Below are 7,500 nucleotides of genomic sequence, written 5' to 3'. Positions count from 1 at the left end.
GTTGGGGTGATAAGGGTGAGTAGATGTGTTGGGGTGATAAGGGTGGGTTAGGGTGGGTAGATGGGTTGGGGTGATAAGGGTGGGTAGATGTGTTGGGGTGGTAAGGGTGGGTAGATGGGTTGGGGTGGTAAGGGTGGGTAGATGGGTTGGGGTGATAAGGGTGGGTTAGGGTGGGTAATGGATTGGGGTGGTAACGGTGGGTAGATGGGTTGGGGTGGTAAGGGTGGGTAAGGTTGGGTGAGTGTGGGTAGATGGGTTGGGGTGGGTAAGGCTGGGTGAGTGTGGGTAGATGGGTTGGGGTGGGTAAGGTTGGGTGAGTGTGGGTAGATGGGTTGGGGTGGGTAAGGTTGGGTGAGTGTGGGCAGATGGGTTGGGGGTGGTAAGGGTGGGTAGATGGGTTGGGGTGATAAGGGTGGGTAGATGGGCTGGGGTGGGTAAGGTTGGGTGAGTGTGGGTAGATGGGGTGGGGTGGGTAAGGTTGGGTGAGTGTGGGTAGATGGGTTGGGGTGGTAAGGGTGGGTAGATGGGTTGGGGTGGTAAGGGTGGGTGGGTGGGTAGATGGGCTGGGGTGGGTAAGGGTGGGTAGATGGGTTGGGGTGATAAGGGTGGGTAGATGGGTTGGGGTGGTAAGGGTGGGTAGATGGGCTGGGGTGGGTAAGGGTGGGTAGATGGGTTGGGGTGATAAGGGTGGGTAGATGGGTTGGGGTGATAAGGGTGGGTAGATGGGCTGGGGTGGGTAAGGTTGGGTGAGTGTGGGTAGATGGGCAGGGGTGGGTAAGGTTGGGTGAGTGTGGGTAGATGGGTTTGGGTGGGTAAGGCTGGGTAGATGGGTTGTGGTGGGTAAGGGTGGGTAGATGGGTTGGGGTGGGTAAGGGTGGGTAGATGGGTTGGGGTGGGTAAGGGTGGGTAGATGGTTTGGGTGGGTAAGGGTGGGTAGATGGGTTGGGGTGGGTAAGGGTGGGTAGATGGGTTGGGGTGGGTAAGGTTGGGTGAGTGTGGGTAGATGGGTTGGGGTGGGTAAGGTTGGGTGAGTGTGGGTAGATGGGTTGGGGTGGGTAAGGGTGGGTAGATGGGTTGGGGTGGGTAAGGGTGGGTAGATGGGTAAGGGTGGGTGAGGGTGGGTAGATGGGTTGGGGTGATAAGGGTGAGTAGATGGGTTGGGGTGATAAGGGTGGGTAGATGGGTTGGGGTGATATGGGTGGGTTAGTGTGGGTAGATAAGTTGGGGTGATAAGGTTGGGTGAGGGTGGGTAGACGGGTTGGGGTGGGTAAGGGTGGGTAACAGCCACTGGCTATGAACATGACTCATGCCCCAGGCGAAGGTGACCCTGAATAATCCATTCTGTTCTCTTCAATATCTGAGACAATGAGAGCTCAGACATGCTGCACACTGGTTTGTGAAGTCTTTTTTATCCTGTAATCACTGCTTCACTCAGGAAGTGCTAGCCTGCAGTGGTGTCAACAGTGTGTGTGTGTGTGTGTGTGTGTGTGTGTGTGTGTGTGTGTGTGTGTGTGTGTACATTGTTGTGTCAATACTGTAGGTGTTTGTGTGTGAACATTGGTGTGTCAAAACTGTAGGTGTCTGTGTGTATACATTATTTACTGTGTCAATATTGTATGTGTCTCTGTGTGTGTACATTGTTGTGTCAATATTGTAACTGTCTGTGTGTGTGTGTGTACATTGTTATGTCAATGTTGTAGCTGTGTGTGTACATTGTTGTGTTAATGTTGCAGCTATGTGTGGACATTATTGTGTCAATATTGTAGCTGTCTGTGTACATTGGTGTGTCAATCAATATAGCAGCTGTGTGTGTATGCATTGTGGTGTCAATATTGTAGCTGTGTGTGAACACAGTTGTGTCAACACTGTAGCTGTCTGTATGTGTGTACATTATTGTGCCAATGTTTTAGGTGTCTGTGTGTGTACATTAATGGTCAATAATGTGTGTGTGTGTGTGTGTGTGTGTGTGTGTGTGTGTGTGTGTGTGTGTGTGTGTGTGTGTATGTGTGTGTGTGTGTGTGTGTATGTGTGTGTGTGTGTGTGTGTGCATTGTTGTGTCAGTATTGTAGGTGTCTGTGTGTGCTTTTTAATATATGCACACTATTTCTGTACATGCATTTCTGTAGTGTCTCACACACTGGTATCTAGGCAACTTATCAGGATTCCTTTTATCCATAGTATGACTGATGACTCACCCAGCCAAACCCCCACCACTCCATTATAAGCCCTCCACCACCACCCCCACCCCCCCCCCCCTTCCTCTCTCCCTCCCTCCCACCCACCAATCCCAAGGACTGACTCCTCACCCTGTCTCCACACACACAGTGTGTGTGTGTGTGTGCCTGTGTGTTTGTGTCTGTAAGTCTGCGTGTATCTGTGGGTGTCTATGTGTGTCTGTGTGCTGAAAAGAATGAGTGAGCACATGTCTAAGTCACCCTGTTGTGACTAGACAATAAAACAGTGAGAAAAAAAAAAAACACATTTAAATCACTGATATCCAAACTTGTTATTTTCAACTTAAAAGAGGTGCTCGCACACACACACTCTCACACATACACACACACACACACACACACACACACACACACATGCGCATGCACATGCGCACACACAAAGCACAAACACACAAGCATGCATATTTTACTCCTTCAAGACTGTTTTAAAATAATAAAACAATCCCAGAAAAACCAGGTTCTGATTAAATCCTGATCCACACAACATTGTAACACTGACTGCATGCATGCACTGGTTCAAGGCACGAGTTCAAGGTGTCAGTGCCAGTGTCTGACTGGATCGACACCGTTTGCTCCGCTGTTTTTTAGCTACAAGCAAACACAGTTTCAGTTTCAGTAGCTCAAGGAGGCGTCACTGCGTTCGGACAAATCCATATACGCTACACCACATCTGCCAAGCAGATGCCTGACCAGCAGCGTAACCCAACGTGCTTAGTCAGGCCTTGAGGGAAAAAAAAAGAAAAAAAAGGTGAATAAATAATAGGTAAGCGTACATAAATAAATAAATAAATAAATAAATAATAATTATAAATCAAAAAAAAAATAATAATTACGAGCAAACACATCAAACATGTATAAACATGTATCCACAACTAAGGAACAAGAATCACGGGACTTTGATAAGCAATAAACTAATTAACTGCAGTATGGCCAGTGTCTACCGCAATGGCTTGCTCTGCTGTTTTTTGGATACCAGCATACACATCAAACATGTATAAACATGTATCCACAACTAATAAACAAGAATCGCAGGACTTTAATAAGCAATAAACTAATTAAATGCAGTATGGAGTTTATGCATTTTCTTCAACTGAGAGTATTGCAAGTGTGTGATTGCAATCACTGTAAAGATTTACAGCAGCCTAACCATTCAGCATTATATATCTTTTATATATTGAATGGCTGTGATTTTTTGTAAGTTATTAAATATTGAATGACTGTGATTTTTGCACATTGTTTATGAAACATACACCACACATGAATTTCTCTCACTGCGATACCGGGGAGGAGAAAATATTCTGTGTTCTGCAGCTGATAGCGGCAACAAAGCCCAGGCCCTCATGACTCCAGCAAACTAGACTGACCAATCACAGCATACATGTCAAACTGGACTGACCAATCACAGCACACATGACAAAGTCCACAACACAATCACCAGAACAGAGCTGCTGCCGCTAGAATGCTGTGTCTGTGCATCTCAAGATACAGAAACAAGTCAGCACAAAACCAAACAGCATCAACACTGTGACCTGAACACGGACAGTCTGCACAAAACTAAACAGCAATAACATCAACACTGTGACCAGAACAGAAACAGTCAGCATGAAACTAAACAGCATCAACATCAACACTGTGACCAGAACATGGACAGTCAGCACAAAACTAAACAGCATCAACATCAACACTGTGACCAGAACAGAAACAGTCAGCACAAAACTAAACAGCATCAACATCAACACTGTGACCAGAACATGGACAGTCAGCACAAAACTAAACAGCATCAACATCAACACTGTGACCAGAACAGAAACAGTCAGCACAAAACTGAACAGCATCAACACTGTGACCAGAACACCGACAGTCTGCACAAAACTAAACAGCATCAACATCAACACTGTGACCAGAACAGAAACAGTCAGCACAAAACTAAACAGCATCAAAACTGTGACCAGAACACGGACAATCTGCACAAAACTAAACACCATCAACACTGTGACCAGAACACGGACAGTCTGCACAAAACTAAACAGCATCAACACTGTGACCAGAACACAGACAGTCTGCACAAAACTAAACAGCATCATAGTCAACATCAACACTGTGACCAGAACAGAAACAGTCAGCATGAAACTAAACAGCATCAACATCAACACTGTGACCAGAACATGGACAGTCAGCACAAAACTAAACAGCATCAACATCAACACTGTGACCAGAACAGAAACAGTCAGCATGAAACTAAACAGCATCAACATCAACACTGTGACCAGAACATGGACAGTCTGCACAAAACTAAACAGCATCAACATCAACACTGTGACCAGAACAGGGACAGTCAGCACAAAACTAAACAGCATCAACATCAACACTGTGACCAGAACAGAAACAGTCAGCACACAACTAAACAGTATCAGCATCAACACTGTGACCAGAACATGGACAGTCTGCACAAAACTAAACAGCATCAACATCAACACTGTGACCAGAACAGGGGCAGTCAGCACAAAACGAAACAGCATCAACATCAACACTGTGACCAGAACAATGACAGTCCGCACAAAACTAAACAGCATCAACATCAACATCAACACTGTGACCAAACAGGGAAGCTGCAGAGCTACACCAGCCTCCAGACAACAGAGAGAAAACAGGCTGGCAGTGTCTGCTGGCCACAGAGTAAAAGGCCAGTTCACTGCCAAGCACTGGTTTTCCCTCTGTGGTTTTGCTTCGCAGGCTGAACGGCTAAGGAGCAATAGTGACAGTGGGGTAAGGAAGGTGGCGAAGGTGTGGGACCCACCTGCTCGATGTTGTAGAAACAGCAGATAGAGAATCAGACAGTACAGGGCATAGATCAGAAGATAGGCCACAGACAGCAGACCCACCAACAGTAAGAACAAATCAGGGTGCTCTTCCAGGAATGGACACTTGAACATGTAGCCACCCCCCGTCAACCCCCCTCACTCACAGCACTGACCACTAGTTAGCACCACCGGCACTGGTTTCAGGCACGGCCAAGACAAGTTCTCACTTCACACACGGCTCTTCATGCCAACCCTGCATAATGTTATCCGGAGGTGAACGCTCCTTGCTGACGGTGCCGCCGATATCGACCGGCGCCTGGCACAAGGTATCCGTCTGAGACCACCACCACCCCCACACACACACCCACCCCCACCCCCCCCCAAGCCGCCCATCCTGGGTGCTGTGTGGTCACACTGACCCCACGTTGCACTGAACATCACACACACACACACACACACACACACACACACAGCACTGTGACTTCGCACACACCACAGCACAACCCATGGACACACTTATGCCTGTGCTAACCCTTCACTGACCTGGGGGCAGTGGATTCCTGTACAACACCCACCTGCTTTGGGCCGGCCTGGCAGACCTGCACTGCACTCAACACAAAGCTGGGAAGATAGCAGTAGATCAGGGTAGTGTAGAGGGGTGGATGATGTCTACCCAAGGAAGATCAGGGTGGTGTACACCCCGGGTGGGTGAAGTCTGCACAAGGAAGATCAGGGTGGTGTGGAAGGGTGGATGATGTCTACACAAGGAAAGATGAGGGTGGTGTACTGTAGAGGGGTGGTGGTGATGAGATTCAGGACAACACTCCTCACTGCAGCCCAGAAGAGCAGAGCACAGCAAGGGACACAGGTCTCAGTAAACAGTCAGCACTGATCAATACACAGCCTGCCTGTGGCCAATGAGGGGGGTGTGGGGAGGATGCTGGGAATGCTGGGACAGCGCTGCATGGAATGTATGTCATGTATGGGGCTGCTGCAGACTGATCAATACCTGTGTGCTCCTGACTGACGCTGTGTGCTGAGAAGCTGACTGGAAGGTGGGGTGGGGAGTGCTGAGACTGGGGGTGGGGGTGCGGGGGGGGGGGGGGGGGAGTGCTGAGACTGGGGGGTGATGGGATGGGGAGTGAGGAGACTGGGGGGTGGGGAGTGCTGAGACTGGGGGTGCGGGGGGGGGGGGGTGGCGGGGGGGGGGGGGGGGGAGTGCTGAGACTGGGGGGGATGGGATGGGGAGTGCGGAGACTGGGGGGGGGGGGGTGCTGAGACTGGGGAGGGGGGGGTGCGGGGGGGGTGGGGATGGGATGGGTAGTGCGGAGACTTGGGGGGGGGGGTTGGGAGTGCTGAGACTGGGGGGTGGGGTGGGGAGTGCTGAGACTGGGGGGTGGGGTGGAGAGTGCTGAGACGGGAGGGGGGGCAGAGACTGGGGGGGGGTTGCTGAGACGGGGGGGGGGTGCTGACTGGGGGCATGGGTGGGGAGTGCTAGCCTGGGGGGTGGGGTGGGGGTGGGGTGGGATGGGTAGTGCGGAGACTGGGGGGTGGGGTGGAGAGTGCTGAGACTGGGGGGGGGGAGTTGGGGGATGCTGAGACTGGGGGGGGGTGGGGTGGGGTGGGGTGGGGTGTGCTGGAGTGAGGGGGCAGAGACTGGGGAGTTGCTGAGACGGGGGGGGGGGGGGGGGACTGACTGGGGCATGGGGTGGGGAGTGCTGAGACTAGGGCTTGGGGTGGGGAGGGTGGCTGAAGCTGGGGGGTGGGGTGGGGTGAGGTGTGCTGAGACTGGGGGTTGTGGGTGGGGTGTGGCTGAGACCTGGGGGTGGGGGGTGGGGTGGGGTGGTGCTGAGACTGGGGGTGCGGGTGGGGTGTGGCTGAGACTGGGGGGTGGGTGAGAGTGCTGAGACAGTGAAGGGGGGGGGGGCCAGAGACTGGGGGGGGTTGCTGAGACTGGGGCATAGGGTGGGGAGTGCTGAGACTGGGGCGTGGGGTGGGGAGTGCTGTGACAGGGGCATGGGGTGGGAAGTGCCGAGACTGGGACGTGGGCTTGGGGTGGGGAGTGCTGAGACTGGGGCGTGGGGTGGTGGGGTGGGGAGTGCTGAGACTGGGGCGTGGGGGGGTGGGGTGGGGAGTGCTGAGACTGAGGAGTGAGGTGGGATGGGGAGTGCTGACAGGGGGGTGGGGTGGGGAGTGCTGAGACTGGGGAGTGGGGCGTGGGGTGGGGGGAGTACTGAGACTGGGGGAGGTGTGTGTGGGGGGGTGGGGGGGTGCTGAGACAGGTTGGGGGTGCTGAGACTGGGGTGTGGGGTGGGGTGGGGTAGGCTGGGTTGGGGAGTGATGAGACTGGGTGGGTGGGGGTGGGGAGTGCTGAGACTGGAGGGTGCGGTGGGGTGGAGTGGAGATTTCTGACTGGGGGGTGGGGTGGCGAGTGCTGAGACTGGGGGGCGTGGGGTGGGGATTTC

At 52.3% G+C, this 7,500-nt stretch overlaps 1 protein-coding gene across 4 annotated transcripts in view; it reads right to left on the bottom strand.

Moving 5' to 3' along the window:
* Positions 1–7,500, bottom strand: part of LOC143276214 (spectrin alpha chain-like) — a 130,416-nt gene that overhangs the window by 119,030 nt on the left and 3,886 nt on the right. For 3 of the 4 annotated variants that reach the window (XM_076580669.1, XM_076580668.1, XM_076580672.1), the window contains one exon: positions 5,611–5,750. The gene's annotated coding sequence lies outside the window, so the exon portion shown is untranslated. Of the gene's footprint in view, positions 1–5,031; positions 5,255–5,610; positions 5,751–7,500 lie in introns of those variants that run through there. The other variant, XM_076580670.1, reaches the window with a different exon arrangement.

This window comes from Babylonia areolata, chromosome 31 (genome assembly GCF_041734735.1).
Source record: "Babylonia areolata isolate BAREFJ2019XMU chromosome 31, ASM4173473v1, whole genome shotgun sequence".
NCBI classification, from domain to species: domain Eukaryota; kingdom Metazoa; phylum Mollusca; class Gastropoda; order Neogastropoda; family Buccinidae; genus Babylonia; species Babylonia areolata.
The sequence above is the reverse complement of the archived record's forward strand: the minus strand, read 5'-3'. Positions and strand labels throughout refer to the sequence as shown.